This window comes from Sus scrofa, chromosome 11, assembly GCF_054392235.1.
Source record: "Sus scrofa isolate SSC_HxYL_T2T_F1_AM1 chromosome 11, Sscrofa_HxYL_maternal_Yorkshire_Landrace_v2.0, whole genome shotgun sequence".
NCBI classification, from domain to species: Eukaryota; Metazoa; Chordata; class Mammalia; order Artiodactyla; family Suidae; genus Sus; species Sus scrofa.
Window position 1 is genome coordinate 23885115 of NC_139393.1, and position 22835 is coordinate 23907949.

At 40.5% G+C, this 22835-nt stretch overlaps 1 protein-coding gene across 33 annotated transcripts in view; it reads left to right on the forward strand.

Annotated features, from left to right (window-relative positions):
* The window catches only part of ENOX1 (ecto-NOX disulfide-thiol exchanger 1), a 658487-nt gene that overhangs the window by 188817 nt on the left and 446835 nt on the right, over nucleotides 1–22835 (forward strand). For 30 of the 33 annotated variants that reach the window (XR_014819514.1, XR_014819513.1, XR_014819515.1 and 27 more), the window contains one exon: nucleotides 21578–21722. The exons of the other annotated variants lie outside the window; for them this stretch is intronic. The gene's annotated coding sequence lies outside the window, so the exon portion shown is untranslated. The remainder of the gene's footprint in view (nucleotides 1–21577; nucleotides 21723–22835) is intronic. 33 annotated transcript variants of the gene reach the window in all.

The following is a 22835-nucleotide window of genomic DNA, read 5'->3' on the forward strand; positions in this document are numbered from 1 at the left end:
CCAGAGGAAGCACACACATGTCTGAGTTTGCCTGGTTCCCAGCAGCCTTTCTAAGGAGCAGAGAAGGCAAATAGAACTTGGTGTAAGCCGGAGGAGCCTCAGGCTTGCCTGGCCACAGTAGCGCATGGGAAATAAATACTCTCAAGAGACCCCCAACCCGTGTGTTGCTAGCAGGATGCAGAATTTGCAGCCTCTTCAGTGCTATGGCCAAGAATTAACTTGGCCCTGACCTGCAGCAGTGTTTCTTACTCTAGGAGAAGCCTGCGTGCTCCTAGTAGCTGCAGTCCAGTAATCCAAATTCTAGCAGTCTGCCCTAAGAAAAGGAAGAAATCAAAGATTTATGTTCCAGGATATCCATTGCAGTATTATTAAAAACTGCAACAATGTAGCAACTATCCTCAAATAGAAGAATGTTTAAATAAATGATGGCACTTTCATAAGGTAGAATATTATTATAGCCATTAAAGACTCATGTTTTTAAGGGCCATTTAACCAAATGGGAAAACACATTATTATGTTAAGTGACTAAAGAGAGGTTCAAAATGGTATTTATCATATAAGGCCATTTTACAAAAAGAAGAAACAAAATAAGTGCATAGGAAGAAACTCGAGTGGACTATTCCAAAGATAATGTGGTGGTAGTTTATCGCTAGATGGTATTGTGTAGAGTTATATTTTACACTTAGCATTTTTACCCCCAAAGTATTCTGCTGTGAACACATATTTTATCAGAAGTTTGTATGTGTGTACACACACACGTGCATACACATATCTTTGTGTGTAGGAATGAATCCTTTTATGTGTGTTTCTTTGTAGAGAAAAGCAGGAGCTTCAGCTTTTGAACTAATAAGCAAAACCTGTTGTTGTGACTCTGTATGAATGGCAATAAGCTTTAACTGAGGAAGGGTGTTTTAATTTTATTCCTGGTTTAAATGGTATTTCATTGTTGCCCTATTCGCCTTTGGAATTTTCTGTTCCCACTGTTATTAAAGTAGCACTCAAGGACTATGAGGCAAAAAAGTCTGGAAAATAAAGATGTGATATAATCAAGTGAAGGGGCTAAACAAGTGAAAATGGACACTCCTCTAACACAATTCTCCATGTGTGTGTGAATGGAGGCCTGATAGGGAATGTGGACTTCTCCCTTCCCTTCACAGTGAGGAAGTAAGCTTCCTGCTGTCAGATCAGTATCAGGGAAAGCCTGTTTAAATAGATGGTCTGAGTAAGATCTGATGAGCTCTAACAGTTTCCTGGTAGCATCTTCAGGATTTTCTAGGTATGGTATCGTGTCACTTGCCAACACTGATAGTTTTACTTCTTCTGTTCGAATTTGGATTCCTTTTATTTCTTCTCTGATTGCCGTGGCTAGGACTCTGAAAACTATGTTGAATCAAAGTGATGAAAGTGGACATCCTTGTCTTGGTCCTATCTTAGCAGAAATGCTTGCAGTTTTTCACTGTTGAGAATGGCGTTAGCTGTGGGCCTTTATTATGTTGAGGTAAGTTTCCTCTATGCCTACTTTCGGGAGAATTTTTATCAGAAATGGGTGTTGAATTTCATCAGAAGCTTTTTGGGCATCTATTGGGATGACCACGTGGTTTTTATTCTTCAGTTTGTTGATGTAGTGTATCACACTGATTGACTTGCACATATTGAAGAATCCTGGCATCCCTGGGATAGATCCCATGTGATCATGGTGTGTGATATTTTAAATATATTGTTGGATTTAGTTGGGTAATATTTTGTTTAGTATTTTTGCATCTTATGTTCATCAGTGATATTGGCATGTAATTTTCTTTTTTGTGGTATCTTTATTTTTGGTGTCAGGGTGATGGTGGCCTCACAAAATGAGTTTGGGAGTGTTCCTGCCCCTGTAATTTTTGGGAAGAGTTTCAGTAGAATAGATGTTAACTCTTCTCTGAATGTTTGATGGAATTAGCCAGTGAAGCCATTTAGGCTATACTACAAAGCTACAGTAGTCAAAACAATATGGTCCTGGCAAAAAATCCAGAAATATAGTTTGGAGTAACAGGATAGAAAGCCCAAAAATAAACCCAAGCACCCATTCTCAACTAATCTATGACAAAGGAGGCAAGAACATGCAGTGGAGGAAGAACAGTCTCTTTATAAGTGGTGCTGGGAAAACTAGACAGCTATGTATAAACGAATGCAATTAGAGCACTCTCTAATATCATACACAAAAATAAATGCAAAATGGATTAAAGATGTAAACCTAAGGCCAGATACTATAAGATGCCTAGAGGAAAACATAGGAGAACACTCTTTGACCTAAGTCAGAGCAATATCTTGTTTGATTCACCTTCTAGAAGAATGACAATAAAAGCAAAAGTAAACCAATAGGACCTGATTAAACTTAAAAGCTTTTGCACAGCAAAAGAAACCATGAATGGAATGAAAAGACAGCCCACAGAATGGGAGAAAATATCTGCAAGCAAAGAGACTGACAAAGGATTAATCTCCAAAAAATACAAATATCTCATGGAGATTTATATTAAAAAAACTAATCAAAAAAGGTCCTCATATCTAAATAGATATTTTCCCAAAGAAAACATACAGATGGCCAGAAAGCACATGAAAAGATACTCAACATCACTAATTGTTATCAAAAACAACAATGAAGTATCCCCTCACACCAGTGAAAAGGCCATCATTGAAAAGTCTACAAAGAGTAAATGATAGAGTGTGGAGAAAAGGGAATCCTTTTACATTGTGGGAATGTAAATTGGTGCAACTACTAGGTAGGAGAGCAGTATGGAGGTTTCTTAAAAAACTAAATATAGAACTGCCATATGATCCAGCAGTCCCACTCCTGGGCATATATCCAGAGAAGACTCTAATTTGGAAAGGTACATGTTCATTGCAGCACTATTTACAATAGCTAAGACGTGGAACCAACTCAAGTGTCCATCGACAGAAGAATGGATAAAGAAGATGTGGTACATGCATACAATATAATATTACTCAGCTGTAAAAAAAGATTGAAATAATGCCATTTGCAACAACATGGATGGACTGGAGATTATCATACTAAGTGAAGTAAGTCAAAGACAAACATCATATGTTATCGCTTCTATGTGGAATCTAATGAAAATGATGCAAAAAACTTCAAAAACAGAAACAAACTTACAGATTTAGAAACCAATCTTATGGTTACCATAGGTTAAACCATTGAGGCATGGGAAGAATTAGGGGGGAGGATATCACGTACACACTACTGTGTAAAATAGGTGATTAAGGAGAATCTACTTACAGCACAGGAAAATCTCCTCAATAGTTTGTAATAACCTATATGGGAAAAAAATAATGGATATATTTATATGTATGACTGATTCACTTTACTGTACCCCCTGAAACTAATACAATCTTGTAAATAAACTATACTCCAATAAAATTAAATTAAAAACTAAGATCCAGTATCTCAGAGCATAATACAGCAATGTTCAGGTTTTAATTGAAAAATCACTCTTCGTGTGAAGAACCAGGAAGATCTCAGATGGTATGAAAAAAGATAATCAGTAGATACTGGTATTGAGATGACAGTCAGAAATATCTAACAAGAATCTTTTTTTAAAAATAATTTTTCATTTACTTATTTATTTATTTAGCTTTTTAGGGCTGTACCCATAGCACATGGCGGTTCCCAGGCTAGGGGTCAAATCGGAGCTACAGCTGCTGGCTTGCACCACAGCCACAGGAACGTAGGATCTGAGCTGCGTCTGCAGTGTACACCACAGCTGGTGGCAATGCCGGATCCTTAACCCACTGAATGAGGCCAGGGATCGAACCTGCAACCTCATGGATGCTAGTGAGTTTTGTTTCCACTGTGCCGTGATGGGAACTCCTCTACAAAGAATCTTTAAAGCTACCTTTATAAAAATGCTTCAGTAAGCAACTACAAACACTCTTGAAATAAATGAAAAAAATTAGAAAGCCCCAGCAAAGAAATAGAAAGTCTCAGCAAGGAAATGTAAAATATAAGGAAGAACCAAATGGAAATTTTAGAACTGAAAATAGAAAAAGCAAAACACTTCAGTGGATGTGCTGAAGAGCTGAAATGAGGGGATAGAGGTAAGTAAACTGGAAGACAGATAAAGAAATAGGTTAATAAAGGCATTAACCCAATCTTAACAAAAGAGGGAAACTAGCATGAAAAATAAAAACCCAATGAATAGAGCATCAGGGATCTGTGGGATTATAACCAAAAGATCTAATATTCATGGCATTGAAGTCCCAGAAGGAAAGGAATAAAAGGGCATATTGAAAAACAACTTGAAAGTATAATGAAAAAAAAAAAAAAGATGTAGTGGCTGAAAACTGCCTAAATTTGGCAAGACATAAACTTACAGATTCAAGGAGCTGAGCAACCCCCCAAAAGAATAAATATAAATCTACACCAAGACACATCATAATTAAATTCTGAAAGTATTTTCAAGGAAACTTCCTGAAAGCAATAGAAGAAAACAGTCCCTTGGAGTTCCCATTGTGACTCAGAGGAAATGAATCTGGCAAGCATCCATGAGGACGCAGGTTCAATCCCTGGCCTTGCTTAGTGGCTTAAGGATCCGGTATTGCCGTGAACTGTGGCATAGGTTACAGACATGGCTTGTATCCAATGTTGCCATGGCTGTGGTTTAGGCCAGCATGTACAACTCTAATCTGATCCCTAGCCTGGGAACATCCAAATGCCCTGAGTGTGGCCCTAAAAAGACAAAAAAAAAAAAAAAAAAAGAAAAACAAAACAAAAAAATCCCTTACCTACAAAACTGTTCAAAGGGCAGATTTCTAATCAGAAACAATGGAAGCCAGAAGGAAATGGCCCAATACTTTTCAAGTGCTGAAAGAAAAGAACTGTCAACTCATAGTCCTAACTAAATCCAGTGAAAATATCCTTCAGGGATGAAGAGGAAATCAAGACATTCTCAGAACGAGGGAGAACTAAGAGAATTAGACATCAGCAGACCTGCCCTGTAAAATTAATTGAGGAATTTCTCTGAACCAAAAGGAAACAATAAAAAGGGGATCCAGGGCACCTAGAAAAGAAGAAACAATAAGCAAGAATATGGGTAACTATGTTAGGCTTTTCTTGAGTTTTCAAAATTATGTTCAGTGGTTTATGTGAAAATTATAATACTGTCTGATGTAGCTGCTAAATTAAGTTTAAGGAAATTTTTATTATAATTATATTTTAATTGGGGAGGGTAAAGAGACATAAAAATAAGGATTTCTGTACTGCATTTGGAACTGGTAAAATGATGCCACCAATAGAGGTAAGTCAGATAGATATGTGTTACCTCAAAATGGAATTCTACAATGTTCATCTCACCCAGTTAAAACACAAGAAAAAAATAAAAGAAAAATAGAAAATAAAAAATAAGATGGCTGATTTAAGCTTGAACGTATCACAATCACATTAATGCAGATAATCCAAAAATATCAAGTAAAAAACAAATTATCAAGATGGATTAAAAACCAAAAACCAACTATATGCTGGCTGTAAGGAACTCACTTCCAATATAACAATATAGGCACACTGAAAGTGAAAGGACAGAAAAAATGTATATCATGCCAACATTGATCAAAGGAATTAAAGATTGTATTGACATCAGGTAATATAGACAAAATCACCAGAGTAAGGACTGAACTTTATATAGCAATAAAAGTATCTATTACAAAGATATAGCTATCCTAAATGTGAATGCAGCAAACAATAGAGCTACAAAATATGTGAAGTATGAGAACTTTCAGAGCTGAAGGGAGAAATATTCAAATCAGCAGTTAAAAGCAAAGATTCCAGCATCCCTCTATCAACAATTGACAGGGCCACACAGAAAATCAGCAAGGAAGAGAAGAAGTCATAATACCATTAACCAATAAATCAACAGGATCTAATACTCTATACGGCAACAGCAGAATATACATGCTTTTCAAATACTCATGGACTATATACCAGAAAGACTACATCCTGGGTCATGAAACAAACTTAACAAATTTAAAGCAGTTGAAAAACATAGAATATATTCCATGACCCTCCCCTGGCCACTTAAACTAGAAATCAATAACAGAAAGATGACAGGATGATCTCTGAACACTTTGCAGCTAAGCAGCATAGTTCTATATAATCCATAGGTCAAAGAGGAAGTATCAAAGGAAAATAAAAAAATACATCAAACTAAATGAAAATGAAAATACACATAAAATTTGTGGGTAGCAGCCAAAGCAGTTTTGAGAGGGAAATTCATAGGACTAAATTCATATAAAAATGAGGAAAATTTTAAGTTTGTAATCTAAGTTTTCACCTCAGGAAGGTAGAAAACAAGAAATAGTGAACCAAACCCAAAGCAAGAAAAAGGAAGGAAATAGTAGATATAAAATAAATCAGTAAAATTGAAAATAGAAAACCAGTAGATAAAATCAATGGAAAAAGTAGCTCCCATCATGGCTCAGTGGTAACAAACCCGATTAGTATCCATGAGGATGCAGGTTCCATTCCTGGAACACTCAGTGGGTTAAGGATCCTGTATTGCTGTGAGCTGTGGTGTAGATTGCAGATGTGGCTTGGATCCAGCGTGGCTGTGGCATAGGACAGCAGCTGTAGCTCTGATTCCACCCCTAGCCTGGGAACTTCCATATGCTGTGGGTGCGGTCCTAAAGAGACACACACACACACAAGAAAATCAGTGGAACAAGGAAATACATGTGGTACGTAGAGAAGCCTTTAAAAGATCTTTTAAAATATCACTAAAATTGACAAACCCTCTAGCAAGACAAAGATAAAAGAGAAGATACAAACTACTAATATCAGGAATGAAACAACAGATATCATCTAAGTAGTGATAATTATTCATAGTATCACATTTATACCTAGACCCTGCAGGCATCAAAAGCAAATAAAGGTGATACTCTGAATAATTTTACCCACGTGAAGTTGGGCAATTTAGATGGGATAAACCAATTCCTTGAAAAATACAAACTACTACAACTCATACAATATGATGTAGATAATTTGAATAGCTCTATAACTATTAAGGAAATGGTATTCTTTTTTTTTTTTTGATTTTTAGGGCCACATCTGCAGCATATGGAGGTTCCCAGGCTAGGGGTCAAATCATAGCTAAAGCTGCTGGCCTACACCACAGTCACAGCAATGCGGTATCCAAGCCATGTCTGCAACCTACACCACAGTTAACGGCAACCCTGGATCCTTAACCCACTGAGAGAAGCTAAGGATCGAACCTGTGTCCTCATGGATGCTAGTCAGATTGGTTTTCACTAAGCCACATGGGAACGCTCCAGTGTTCATAATTTTAAAACTCCCCGAGACGACATCTCCAGACCCAGTTGATTTTTTCTGGAACTCTTCTCAGTTTAACAGAGGTGCATGTGCAATTCAGTGGAGGCAGGATACCCTTTTTAACAAATGGTGCTCAAGCACTAGGACATGTGTAGCTTGAAAAATGAGCCTCAGGCTCAGTTTCACAGCTGATAGGAAAATTCACTCAAAATAGATCATGGACTTAACGACAAAGCTATTAGAAAAAAAATAGGATGAAATATTTGGGATCTAGGTGTAGACAAAGAGTTCATGAACTTGATGCCAAAAGCATGATCCACAAAAAGGAAAATAAATTGGAGTTCCTTAATATGAAATTGTTTTGCTCTGTGAAAGACTTTGTTGGGAGGTTGAAAGTATATGCTGTAGACTGGGAGAAAATGTTTGCAAATCATTTATCTGAGAAAGAGCTAGTACCCTAGAATATATAAACAACTCTCAAAAGTCAACACTAAAGAGCAATCCAATTAGAAACGGGGGAAAAGACATGAAGAATGTCACCATAGGTTATATGTCGGTGGCCAGTGAGCATATGAAAACATATTGGACAGCACTAGTCATCATGGAAATGCATATTAAAATCACAGTGCAAGGAGTTCTCGTTGTAGCACAGCAGAAACAAATCTGACTAGTGTTCTTGAGGATGCAGGTTCGATCCCTGGCCCCAAACAGTGGGTCAGGGATCCGGCATTGCTGTGAGCTGTGGTATTGGTTGCAGATGCAGCTCAAATCCCTCGTTGCTGTAGGCCAGCAGCTGTAGCTCCGATTTGACCCCCTAGCCTGGGAGCTTCCTTACGCCATGGGTGCAGCCCTAAAAAGCAATAAAATGAAATAAAATCACAGTGCCATATCACTGTGCATCTATTAGAGTGACTAAAATAAAAACTAGTGACAACATCAAATGCTGGCAAAGAAGAAAAGAAACTAGATTACTGATACATTGCTGGTAGGAATGTGAAATTGTGTAACCACCTTGGAAAATAATTTGTCAAATTGCTAAAAAATGAAGCATGCAACTAGTGTAAACTTTTATTATCACTCAGATATATTTTTAAGTACAGTTTTTATCTCCCAGAAATATTTATTATAAAATGTGAGGCTTAATATTTCTTTGCAGCTATATATTAACAAGCTTTGTTGATGATACTGAGGAGGTAATAAAAGATGGTGATAGATGATGGGAAATGAAATTTATCATGTAGCATTTATGGAGCCAAGTACTGGGCTATCATGGAAGGCACTGCTCATAATGCTACTGATTTATTTTGATGCTAATATTAAAAAGTCTTGGTGAGAAAAATACCATTATATAGCATAATATCATAATACAATTTATGATATTAATTGGTTATCAGATTAACTTTTTAAATATAGGTTCCCCTGGAGGAAGAGCATTCATATTCAAATCATCTCACAGGATTTCTTGGGTAAAAAACTTTTCAGGAGTCATAAAATCTGCTTTCCTTTTACTCTTTTGTACAGAACCTCTAGTTTTATACCTATGTCTTTAGTGAAAAAGAAAAAAAAAATCTGCCCTTAACAGCTGATGATAGATGGAGCACCAATAAAGATGTTAATTCTATCCATTTAGATCTAGTTGTCAGTGATAATCTAGTTCCCTTCCAGATCTTTCTCGATCATCAAATACGGTGTTCCCAAACTGGGAATTTACAGGAATGAGTGTAATCCATACCAGATCTATCGGTTTTCATTTCCTGCATTTTCTGCTACTTTTAACTGGGCCAGTCCCTGTGAGATCTCTTGGTCTGCCCTTCTTAGCTGTAATACACACCATCTTCTTCGAAATGTGCCTGCCTGGGGCATTAATCTGCTCTCTCTGACTTCCCAGAGATCAGCTTTCAGAATGGTTGAAATTATTTTCCCTTGGCTTGCTTGGTTAGTGTCACCCCCTTTCAACTCTCCCCCCAAAACAAATTACCAAGACTTCTTTAGTAATACAGTGTTAACATTCGTACGTGAAGATGACTGTTGATGCTGACGGATTGGATACGAATGACTTAAAAAACAAAAAGCAAAAAACCAGTGAGTTTTCAAAAAGGAAAAGAAAGAAAGTGGCCGCCCTGGAGGTGATATCAACATGTTGGCGAGCACTTGGGGCTTATGTGTTTTTGAGGCCAGTGCATTAGCAGCAGGCTGGGAAGCAAGGTGGCGTTGCCGAAACTGACGAAGACAAGGAGCAAGGTCCCTGGCTCCCGGGGACTTGTGTTGCACACTGTACAAGTAATTTGTTGTCAAGTTATATTCTGTGATTGCCAGCACTATTGTGCAAAGTGGCTTTACAAAAAAAAAGCATTGCTTGAATGCGCTAGAAATGATGATTTAAGATTGAACAGGCTCTGTTGAAATAACCTAAATTACATGCTATAACATTGTTTTTCCCAAGGGGCTAAAATCACCGACTTCAGATATTTAAAATGTCAGAAACGTATACTCTTAATAGGTTGGAGAGTCAGCCACACTTGAGGGAGCTCCATAGGTCTTCATCGTCATCTAACTAGACCTTTGAGACCGCATGGGTCGTGCCTTGATTTCTCTCATTATAAATTAATCTGCAATGACTGATGCGTTCTGACATCTGGACAGGGCTGAACCAGATGTGTGACTGAGTCATGTTTGCAAGTTCCTCCCTCCAGATCCTGCAGCGTAATTTAGCATTTGACATTTAAACGTTTAGACTGGAGGATTAGTCTTCCAAGTATTGTAATTCTTGATGCCTGACGGATGGATCCAGGGGTACATGTGTGGGTCTGGCTGAACAGAGTTGGATTAAAGAAAGACAGCTTCTCTGGGCACCAGTGGATGCTAATGGGCTATCCTTGGTGTAAATAGGAAGCATGGCACGTGTTCACTCAGGGTTTCCAGATGTAACACTTAGGCAGTCGGCAAGATGAAATTTATTCCAGCTGCCTCACAGGAATGGGCGCAAGATAACAGTAAGAATTGTTGGTATGGCTTGAACTGTCTCTCTTGCATATTTCGACTACAGCAAGCTTCACCACCATTCTAGTGTAGAATTACCTGAATTTGGCAATTCACAATCAGGTGAAATTTTTATACTGAGTAGTATTTTATATAGGTCTGTTTATTGAAATGAGTTATTTTTAGAATTTATTTTCTTTTCTCAAGATACAGTTGCCATAAAACCACATGGTATTAGTTTCAGGTGTACCACATGCTGATTTTATATATGTGTATATTGTGAAATGATTACCACAATAAGTCTAGTTAACATCCATCACCACCCAGTTACAATTTTTCTTTCCTGAGAGGAAAATCTTTAAGATTTATTTTTTTGGCAGCTTTCAAATATATGTATATACACATACACGCATCTATGTTACAGTATTGATAACTATAGTCAACATGGTATATATTTATTTTTAATATCTAAATTTAAAGTTGTTGGTGTGCTTTCCAAGATTTTGCTTGGTTTGGTAAATAGTAAAAGAAGACTGAATTATATAAAAACATGGACCAGGGAAAAGTGGAAAATGTTTTGAGAACATGAACAGAAAGAATCTTGCAATCTGCTTTGTAACTAGCTATCTGTGGATTCCTGCTCCCTTCCTGAGTGTAACTAATTTTAGCCAGTAATGAAACCAAAAAAATAGTGAAGAGTTCCCGTCATGGCACAGTGGTTAAGGAATCCGACTAGGAACCATGAGGTTGCGGGTTCGGTCTGTGCCCTTGCTCAGTGGGTTAATGGTTCGGCATTGCCGTGAGCTGTGGTGTAGGTTGCAGACGCGGCTCGGATCCCGCGTTGCTGTGGCTCTGGTGTAGGCCGGTGGCTACAGCTCCAATTTGACCCCTAGCCTGGGAACCTCCATATGCCGCGGGAGCGGCCCAAAGAAATAGCAAAAAGACAAAGAATAAAAAACAAAAAAATAGTGAAAGAGGGAGTTCCTATCCTGGCTCAGCAGTAGCAAACCAAACTAGGACCATGAGGATGTGTGTTCGATCCCTAGCCAGGTTCAGCATGTTAAGGATCCGGCATTGCCATGAGGTGTGGTGTACGTCGCAGGTGTGGATCAGATCCCATGTTGCGGCAGCTACCGCTCTGATTCAACCCCTAGCCTGGGAACTTTCATATACCACAGGTGAAGCCTTAAAGACCCCCCCCAAAAAAAAAAATTGGCAAGGGGGAGGATGTAAGAGATTGAAACAAGAAACAAGAGTGATATGTTCATTCAGTGCATGAACTAGCCCTGTTAACTAAGGCTAGTTTCCTAATAGAAATGTTTTCCCCAATTATTCCACTTAATAAATGTTGAGTAAATACTTTAGAAATATCAGTTTGAATGGGTACCAAAACTTTAGCCTTTCTGGGGCACCTACAAGGTTTGTTCTCAGTGTGGCTGACTGTGTGTATGAGAGAGAGAGGGAGAGGGAGAGAGAGGCAGGCGGATGAACAAGTGCAGACATGTACAGTTGAATGCACAGCACAGGGAAAATACACAAATGCATGTGATTAGATGGGTCTACATTTGGAAAAGCTACAATCCATTTATCACCTGCAAAATATCACAAAAACATTGCATAAATGCCAAGAGCACTTTGACTTTATAATGTTCCATTGGAGAACTGTCTGGACTCTACCCTGACAGCCAGGGCAGATGGTTGATACGTGCTAAGAGTGGGCACTTTGCAACTCCCAGGGTTTGAAACTTTGCCATGTAAGTTTGAAATAGGTCAGAGTGAAATGCTGGGATTTTCCTATACTCATGAAACTTTATACTCATGAAAATGTCAAAACTAGGGGGATCACAGGAAGTTATTTTGCTAGAAACCAACCCCATTAGTAAAGATAAGTTTAGATCAGAGACTGTCTTTTATCTGGCTCTTGTCTGGATGAACAAGAGATAGGGAAAATTCTTACATAGATGAAGTCCTTAAGAAGGAGGCGGAGTCGTTTTTCTTATACTCGTAACAGTTATTTTAATATTCGTGTCGAAGCACCTTGCATTAATTCTTAAGCTGTAATAATGGAATAGTTATCATTTTTCAATGCAATTATAATATATGTGCTAGCTTTAATGAGAGCTTGCAAAGAGATTAAAATAGAAGGGTTACATGACATGGTTTCTGTTACTAGTAAGAAACGAAATTTTTTTTCAATTGCAAGTGTGAAGTTAGATGGGGAGAAAGAAGCAGATGCTACACGTACCATACTTGATACTCGCTTTGTCTTTTAGGTGTGCGCCTTACACCTTCACCTCATCATAAGTTTGTCATCTTTAGGTGACAGGGATCAAAGTGGTGGTGATGCTCCTTCTAGAAAGCTCAAGTTGCACTTCCAGCATCATGTAACTCAGGCCCAGAATTATTGATTGCAACCAAAATATAAACTCTTTCTAAAAACACAGATAAAGCCAGAGTGACGATTTTATTAATATAGAACCACTGGATGGCGAACATTTATGAAAATAATAAGTGGCTTTTAAGCTACCACACGATACCATTACCGATGAGTTACGGCACACGTGATGGATGTCTTGTGCCGGGGTGAGAGGGGAAAAAAAGAAAGCTTTCTTCACAGATCTGCATAGGGAAAAAGGGGCGGGCTGCAATTGGTGGATTTGCTGACCACAAAGAGGGGCGGCGTCTGTGGGTGTCTTTCAACTCGATCATAAGAAAGATGCAGAGACTGGGTGGGAAAGGGTCAGGGCAAAGACTGGCCTTCCTTGAGCATCTGCTCTGAGGCTGCCCTCTTTGCATCCTACATACAGTGTAATTTGAGAACAACAGAGAGCAAAGAGCAGCAGAGTGATTGGCAGGGGTTTAGCGGAGTGAGGCCAGCTGTGGTGGAAATTCAAGGGGTGAGAGGGAGGTTGGGGACCTGCTGCTGATGTCAGAGAGACGCCCGACAGTAGGAAGGCACCTTCAGGGCAGCTCTGCAGGGTGCTCAGCAGAGGGCTGCCGCCCTCCCTGTGCCTCAGTGGAGACTCAAGGCCGTTCTGGGCTTGTTCAAAGCACGTTTGCACAGGGCAGGTCTTTAGTTCATATACGGGATGGGAAGAATGAGAAAAGACCAGCCTTTGGAAAGCAAAGGGGTATCTGTCTGTCTGTCCATCCAACCCTCCCTTCCATTCAAGAAGGCAAAGAGATGGCAAGTTCTTGGTTAACTCTTGTGATTAATAGCCCTTCGCTCCCAAATTGAACTCATTTCTAATGACAGCTGCGCCCATTGTGGTGGCCCAGGACAGGATATTCATAATGTCCTAAGTCACCAAGGAAAAGATGTATATTATTCTCAAGTAGGTAGGCACAGGAGTTCCCTGGTGGCCTAGTGGTTAAGGATCTGGGATTGTCACTGCTGTGGCTCGGGTTTGATCCCTGACCCCAGGAATCTCTGCATGCTGTGGGCATGCCCCCCCCAAAAGGCAGGCAGATACATATAAAATCTATTCTAGAAAGAGTTCCATCTTTTCATTAGATCAATGATTCCTCAAGGGAAGAAATCATCTCTTATTCATCTTTATAGCTTTTGACACCTAGCACCATTTTTTTTTTTTTTGCATAGGAGATAAAAATATGACACTGAAGACAATCAAAATAATTTAAGTTTTTGGAAAAAAATGTTTAAAATCCAATATTTTTATCATCAGGAGACTCAGCCAGAAATAATACATCACTCTTAGCATTCTCCTACCTATTCTCAGCCCCCCAAATAAGATGATGTTTTCATGTATTGAATTAAGGATTCAGTTACTGAAGTGTCTTTCATAATGCAGAGGATATGTTTCTAAGACAGTTTTCAGCAACATGTAACAGAGGAAGAAGCTATACGGGTGGTGTTGCAGGAAGGGATCAGTCTCTACCGTTTTATATCCTATGCACCAGGCAGAGCTCCCTACTCCTGCCTTTTCCTAGGTGATTCTCAGCTCAGTGACTTGGGTGCTGCTAGACTTATGCCTAAACTCAAGGTGGGGTGCCAGATAAACCCAGGGATCAGGGCTGTCAAACTTCCATAAATAAGATGTCTCCACCTAAGGTTTGACTGGCCATCCTTCTATTTCCCTGGGCCCAACATATCCCTAAAGAGACTGAATTTTATTCCAGTAGAATCAGCATCCCATGGCAGAAAGAGCCGTAGGTTCTCAAGTCTGGCGTCTGGGATTTTCAGTGACTAACAGAAATGTGTTTGCCCTAAGCGGGTGAGCTGTAACCTCCTTGGGCTTTGTTTTTCATAATTATAACATGATGGTTAGCATATCTGCCTTACAGAATTAAGATCATGTGAAATGATGTGTCTGATGTGTGGTTCGGATTGAAAACAGTAGATGTTGCAGCAACATGGATAGAGCTAGAGACTCATGCTAAGTGAAGTCAGTCGGAAAGAGAAAGACAAATACCATATGCTATCATTTATATCTGGAATCTAATCTATGGCACAAGTGAACCTTTCCACAGAAAAGAAACACATGGACTTGGAGAAGAGACTTGTGGTTGCCGAGGGGGAGGGAGCAGGATGGGCTGGGAGCTTGGGGTTAATAGATGCAAACAATTGCATTTGGAATGGATGAGCCATGAGATCCTGCTGTATAGCCCTGGGAACTTATGATGGAGCCTGATGGAGGATAGTCGGAGGAAAAGGATGTATGTGTGTATGTGTGACTGGGTCACTTTGCTGTACAGTAGAAAATTGACAGAACGCTGTCAACCAAGTATAATGGAAAAAATAAAAATCATTAAAACACAAACAAGCAAATAGCATTAGATATATATTAGGCCAGGCTCCCTCTGTGGCCAGACCAGCCTTTTGGTAGCTTTGCTGCCCAGGATGTATTAACTTGTGATCACTGATAATGGTTGAGAATAAGGAAAATTATAAGGAACTTTTTACTAATTAGCCACACAGTTATGAATGAGTTATTGGGGATAGATTGGTAACTCCTGTGTAAGGAAAATTAGAAAGTATTATCTATGAAGTATGAACCTCTTTGTACAATAAGTCCAAGTGACAGATTCTCGGCCCAGTGAATCCAATACTTCGAGTCTATTATCTGTCAGAGACTGCCTGCCCCCACAGCATTCAGCAGGCTCACTAACCCTCAGCTATTTTCACTTAACTCTAGTTAAGATCCTATTAACACTTTTAAGTGGGTCAGCAGTGTTCTTTCTGATGGAAACATACTGCTTAACCACTAGAGCTCTCTTTAGAATAAGTGAAAGAATACTATTTAACTCTTTGGGTCCTTGTCAAATTGGCATTGCCTTCAGAGCCTCCCTTTAAACTATTCCTTGAAGTTTAGAAAAAGTGGTTTCACATTCTAAGCTTTATATGTATATTTATACATATATATAATATTGTAATGTGTAATATAATATTATATATAATAAATATTATATAAAATATATTTATAACATATTTGTGTGTCTATTATAATACATAAACATGTATTTATTATAAAACATAAATATATATTTTATATATCTCATACAAATACATATATAATACATATTTATTATATATTTATATGTAATATATTATATTTATTATATATACATAATATATACATTATATTTATTTACAATATAATATATATAACATACATATTATTTATAAATGTATATTATAATATATAAATAATATATGTGTTATATAATATATATTTATGTATATATATTTGGCAGCACACATGGCATGCAGAAGTTCCTGGACCAGCCAGGGATCGAACCCATGCCACTACAGTGACAATGGTGGATCCTTAACCAACTAGGCCACCAGGGAACTCCCTAAATAGTGTATTTTAAAGGACCCCAAACCTTTTCCTACCATTTTATGTATAGCCCACAGTGTCACCCGCAGTTTAATATTTGTTTTAACAAGTTAAAACCAAAGTGAAAACTAGCTGTGTCGTGCTTTTTGCCATTTACTGTTTGTCCTTTTTTCAGTTGGAGATATTACCAAACACTAAGGTCACTGGCGAACTTTGGACCTTCTGCTCACTGACCAGGGAGAGAGACCCCTTTATGAGCAGTTGAAGTAGGCTCGGGAGAGGGCCAGCCTTTCGGAACCGCAGAAGGTGTTGATACACGTTCTGAAAATGAAGCGTTGAAGTTCGGGCGCTCTTCCAGTCTGCTGGACCATAGGAGATATGACAGAATATTAATTCTTTGAATAAATATTCATCCTCTACAATGTGCCAAGCTCTGTAGGTCTTGCAGAGAAAGCAGTGATCAAAACAAACAGTTTTGCCTTCAAGAAGCCTGTTTTCTAGGGTCTATTTTTAGGAAGAAAGTGCTCTGAGAGTATTTTGGCTCTCAGGGAGAAAAGAGGCCTGGTTTTTAGCCTTTTGCCAAGCGTGGCTGACTTCAGGCTACCAGTGTGAATGGAGCTGGGGAGACCCCCATAACCAACAATCTGGGTTTTTCTGGGGAACCTCCGTGCTGTTATCCATAGGGCCTGTACCATTTTGTATTTGTATCAACAGTGTAGGGTTTCCTTTTCTCTGCATCTTCTGCAAGACTTGTTGTCTTCTCGTAATAGCCGTTTTGACAGGTGGGAGGTGATACCTCATTGTGGTCTCTCTCTTTTTTTTTTTTTTTTAAGGCTGCCTGTGTAGCACATGGACGTTCCCAGACTAGAGGTTGAATGGGAGCTGCAGCTGCCAGCCTCTGCTACAGCCACAGCCACACGGGATCCACGCTGCTTCTGCAACCTACACCACAGCTCATGGCAATGCCAAAACCTTAACCCACTGAGCAAGGCCAGGGATCAAACCTGCATCCTCATGGATACCAGTCAGGTTCATTACCACTGAGCCACAGGGGGAACACCTCATTGTGGTTTTGATCTGTGTTTCCCTGATGTCCAGTGGTGCTCACTCAGCATCTTCTCATGTGCAGTTGGCCATCTGTAGGTCTTCTTTGGGAAAATGTCCATTCAGGTCCTCTGTCCATTTTTTAAATCCAGTTGTCTGGGTTTTTATTTGATTTTATTTTTTTTTTCATGTTGAATGAAGTAAGTTCTTTGCTTGGTTTGGCTATTAACCCCTTGTTACAGATGTTATTTGCAAATATCTTCCCCCATTCAGTTGGCCGCCTAGTCATTTAATTTAGTTTCCGGTGCGATTCCTTTTTGTTTGACATAGTCCCGTTTGTTCATTTTTGCCTTTGTTTCCCCTGCCCAAGGAGACGTATCTAAAAAAAAAATATCGCTAGTTTTCATCGTGGCTTAGTGGGTTAAGAACTTGACGTTGTCTCCATGAGCATGTGGGTTCGACCCCTGGCCTCGCTCAGTGGGTTAAGGATCCAGTGTTGCCATGAGCTGTGCGGTAGGTCACAGATGTGGTTTGGATCTGGTGTTCCCATGGCTGCGGCATAGGCTGGCAGCTGCAGCTTTCAGTCAACCCTTAGGAACTTCTGTATGCCGCAGGTGCAGCCATATTAAAAAAAAAACCCACATGTATAGTGAATACTGATGAAAAAATGTATATTGCCTGTGTTTTCTTCTAGAAGTTGTATGGTTTCAGGTCTTAACATTAACGTCTTTAATCCATTTTGAGTTTCCTTTTGTGCACAGAGAGAGAAGCCCTAGGTAGGAGTCATCATTTGGGGCCCAGCAGCATACCTCCCTCTGCTTACCAGAGTGATATGCTCTAGGGGTGCTTTTGTGTGGGCTCTATGAGCCCTTCCCTTGCCGCAGAGCCAGCTGCTTTGGGTGTCTTGGATTACAAGGTTTGACTCCTGGCCTGGTTGACTGCCAGGCCCCGCCTCATGTGGTGGTGGATGAGGCCAGGTCCCAGCGTAGCTGGCTGCCTAGCCCTGAGCATGCCTGGTGCTGGCACCCACTCACTGGCACTAATAGATCAGTGGGAAGATGCCACAATGGTGCTTGCCATTGCCAGTATCCTCCTGGTTGAAGGAGCTCCTAAAAATGGCAGCTGCCAGCTGAGTCCCAGTTGCCTCCTACCCCTCCAGGAGGCTCTCCAAGGGGAGCCAGTGAGTCTGGACCAGGCTCCTTGCAAATCGCCACCTCTGGGCTGGACTCAGAGTGTGTGAGGTTTGGGCGCATTCTGAGGAGTGGTGTCTCTGTTTCCTAGACCCCTCCGTCTTTCTCATATCAGACCCCACTGGCCTCCAAAGCTAATGTTCTGGGGGCTTGTTTTCCTGGTGGAGGAAGCTCCAGGCTGATGAGCCCAGTGTGGGGCTCGGACCCCTCGCTCCTTGGGGAGAACCTCTGCAAAGGTGATCAGCCTCTCATTTATAGCGCACCTGCCTGGGGCGGTGGCTTCTGCCCACACGATGCTGCCATCCTCTTGTCTAGATCGTTGTGCTTCCTCCGCTCTGCCTTCCATGGTGGAAAATCCTTCTCAACAGTCGCAAGATTGTCATCATACATAGTTTCTCTATAAATAGTTATGATATCAGTGTGTCCTTGGGACGAGGTGAGTTCGAGGCTTCCTCACCTGCCATCTTGGGTGCCCACACCAGACTTGGATTCTGTTTCTGACACTGGCCCCACTAGCTGTTTGTTGCCCGTTGCCCACGCATGACTAGCTCCTTGAAAGTGGGGACATGCCATCATGCTTTGTAGCATTACGTTCCTGGTGCCTAGCACCTAGCAGGTGTTCAGTGAATAGTCTTGGAGTGCTGTCCTTGTACCTTTCTCTGCAGTTTAGTTTCTGTAACTCTGAGATGTCAATAATACCATCTTAATATGTGGTTTTCATGTTAAATATACAATGAAATTTAACCAGGGTATTGCATACCCAATATCTAGAAACCATTAGTACACAGAAGCTAGAATTATTACTTTCCATACGCTGTCCCATCTAGAATCTTGATAAAATTGTGGCCATCCAGAAGGGAGGCTTCTTCATAGGAAAAATAATGGTGCGTAATTTTCAGCATTTTCATCAGGACGTTTTCACTAGGAGCTGGCTCGTGAGTCATTTTAGAGGACTTCTCCCTCTAAAAGCCATAAAGTCCAAACTACTTTAAGGGCCTCACTGCAACTAGAAAGAATTTGTCCTGCCCATCACTGTGAAGTAGGACAGAAGCAAGAGCAACATGCTCTAGGAACATAGGATGCATAAATATTATTTACCATGATGATTTTTCTTTAAATGATACCTCCTCCCGGCTTTTGGAATAAAAACGAAAGGCCTGCAGTGGTGTTAAAAGTAGATGAGCAGAGACCACGCTGTTTGAGAGATGGATGCTCGGTTGTCATGGTAGCCAGCATCTCCCAAAGAGCTCCTTTCCCCCTGCCCAGATGTTTAATGTCTGTATTGACATGCCTGAGATGGGGAGAGAGCCAGATGTGGATGGAAAATGCCATTAATTAATTAATTTATTTTTGTCCTTGACAGTTGGGAAATCTTTTTAAAGCTCAGTGATGGATTTAGCTGGGAGTGAGAAATTGGTAGAGCATCTGTGTTTCTGAAGTTTGTATTTTTAAGCTCTATAGGAATACTCAGTTGCCTTTTTAGATGAATGTATTAATGCCACACATTTTGATGAGAAATCCACAGAACCAGTTAATAAGAGCCTAACTGGGAATTGAAACTACCGAATTTAAAATTGTCAATACGGATCTTTCATTTTCTCATGTTACGGCTTAGGTTCCAATTGCAGGCTACTGACTGGTAAAGAACAGATATTAAATTGCAAGTAGCTCCCAAAGTTGATTGTTTTAAGAAAACGGTCTTTGCCTCGATTATAGCTTTTCAGAAAGGGAAATTGTATATACATATTTTATAAGTGTATTTGATTGTTGCACGTTTTATTTTTATTTTATACAAGAAAGCTCACGTTAGGCAATATTTGCCTACCTCTGATGGAAGTAAAAAGTAAAACCTCATTTTGCCACTGACTCTGTGACCCAGTGAAAGAATGTTCCTGAGGGTCATGATACATGTTCGAAAAACAGTAAGTCGGGAGTTCCCATTGTAGTTCAGCGGGTTAAGAACCCAACATGAGGTCCGTGAGGATGCAGGTTCGATTCCTGGCCCCGCTTCAGTGGGTTAAGGATCTAGCATCACCACAAGCTGCGGCATAGGTCGCAGACACAGCTTGGATCTGTCTTTGCTGTGGCTGTGATGTTGACCGGCAGCTGCAGCTCTGATTCAACCCCCAATCCTGGGAACCCCCAAGCCCATATGCCGCAGGTGGGGCCCTAAAAGGAAAACGATATATATTGAAAAAATATACATTGAGCAGTAATTCTTCTTGAGACAAAAAATATTTCAATGTGTAGTTAATCTGTATGAAGACTAATGAGCATAAAAAGTCTAAGACAAAAGAAATAAAATATTTATTGCGGGCATATTTTTTTCTGGTAACTGGAAGGGAGCAGGAAAACAAGGATCAGTATGTTTTTTGTTTTGTTTTTTGTCTTTTTAGGGCCACCCCTGTGGCATATGGAAGTTCCCAGGCTTGTGTCAACTCTACAGCTGCAGCTACAGGCCTACAACACACTACACTACAGCTACACCACATTCATATCACACTACACTACAGGTACAGCTGCCGGCTTACACCACAGCTCACAGCAATGCCAGATCCTTAACCCACTGAGCAAGGCCAGGGATCGAACTTGTGTCCTCATGGATACTAGTCAGGTTTGTTACCACTCAGGGACAATAGGAACTCCAATATGGTTTTTTTTTTTTAATAAGAAGATCAGAGTCACATAATCAAGGAGAAAGAAGAGTGTATGAAAAACCGATAAAGAAAAAAGTGTAACTTACTCTTTCTGCCTGGCAGTTCCTCCATAAAACTCTATTCTCCCTAGACCTTGACCTCATGTGGCTCCTGGTTCTACTTTGTTCTCAAAAGCTACAGAAAATCCTGCCTGCCACACCCTTTATGACCGAGGTCTAAGGGTTGGATTTAGGCCTGGGTTTGAATGTTGGTTCCACTAATAGCCACTAATAGCACTCCCCTCTCTAAGATACCTTTTCTTTCTTTCTTTCTTTTTTTTTTTAATTGTCTTTTTTTTTTTTTTCTAAGGCTGCACCCAAGGCATATGGAGGTTCCCAGGCTAGGGGTCTAATAAGAGCTACAGCTGCCGGCCTGCGCCACAACAGCATCAGATTTGAGCCACATCTGTGACCTACACCACAGCTCACGGCAACAGCGGACCCCTAACGCACTGAGCGAGGCCAGGGATTGAACCCGCCACCCCATGGTTCCTAGTCAGATTCATTAACCACTGAGCCACGATGGGAACTCCTAAGACACCCTTTCTTTCCCCAGCTGTGGGACCAGCCCCAGAGAGGCAGCGTGTCTTTGAGGCCCCTGAGATCCCTGCCTGCTGCCTTCCTCCTGGACCCCTGTTCTAACCTTCGCTGTATCTGCAGATTCATCTGAGACGACTGTTTCAATGCGAAGTGCCTCTAAGGTAAGTCCTTTTTTCCTCCGCTGTGGATCTGGGAAGCTTTCCACCTGATGATCCCTTTAAGCAGAAATTGTTCTTTAGGGCGATGCAGTTTAATGGAACTTTCTGCAGGGGCAGAAACGCTCTGTGTCTGTGCGGCTTTAGAGGAATCCCAGGTCTGATGGAAACAGGCCGATTCTGGGACCTCATCCTGCTCAGATGGGCGGAGAGAAGCCCTGGGAAGGGATCTTGGACAAATGCCACACTGGATGCAAAGGACCAGCAACTGTCTGGTAGGCAGGCTCACCGAGCAGGTTCTCTTGAAAGGAGCCTGGAGCAGGGCACTTACTTGACCTCCACACATACCCTCTCCCAATAAACAGGGGTATAGCCTAAAGTATAGGGTTTGGGCTTAGGCCTGGGTTTGAATGTTGGCTCTGGTAATAGCTATGGGACCGTGGGAAATTATGTAGATTCTCTTAGCCTTTGTCTCTTCATTTGTAGAGTCAAGATAATTATACCCATTCCCCAGGGTTGTGGTGCAAATTCAGTGAGATAATCAATGGAAGGCCGCATAGCCCCCAGCACATCTTAAACCACCTACTATATCAGCCAAAGATTAGATACTGTGGGTCCTGCGTCGGCCCCCTCTTCCTACGACTTGCACAAAATACTAATTAGCCTTTTGAACTGAAGTTCTAAACAAACAAAAGAATAATTCAGGAACTGTGGTTACGTTGCCTGTAATTTTCAAACATGTTGTTTTATACAAATATAACTCTCCTTATATGGAAATGCCATTCTGAGGGATGATGTTTGTGTGTGTGTGTGTGTGTGTGTGTGTGTGTGTGTGTGTGTAGACTAATCTTTATTCGCACTATTACACCAGGCAGGCCCCAGCAGCAGTGCATGTGGAAAGATGGACTTGATCTCTGTAGATCTGAATCGATTGCTATTTTCCTCACGGCCATTCAGTTATTCACGGTGGAAATTTTCTCTTGCACTTCTAAGGATTGTGTTATGTCCCTCGATTCCATCTTCAAGGTTGCAAAGGGAGAACTATTTTAAGGGGCAAATTATTGTCCTGAGAATTTCTTCCGCCCACTTTTCTTTGCAATTCCACACACCTTCACCCAC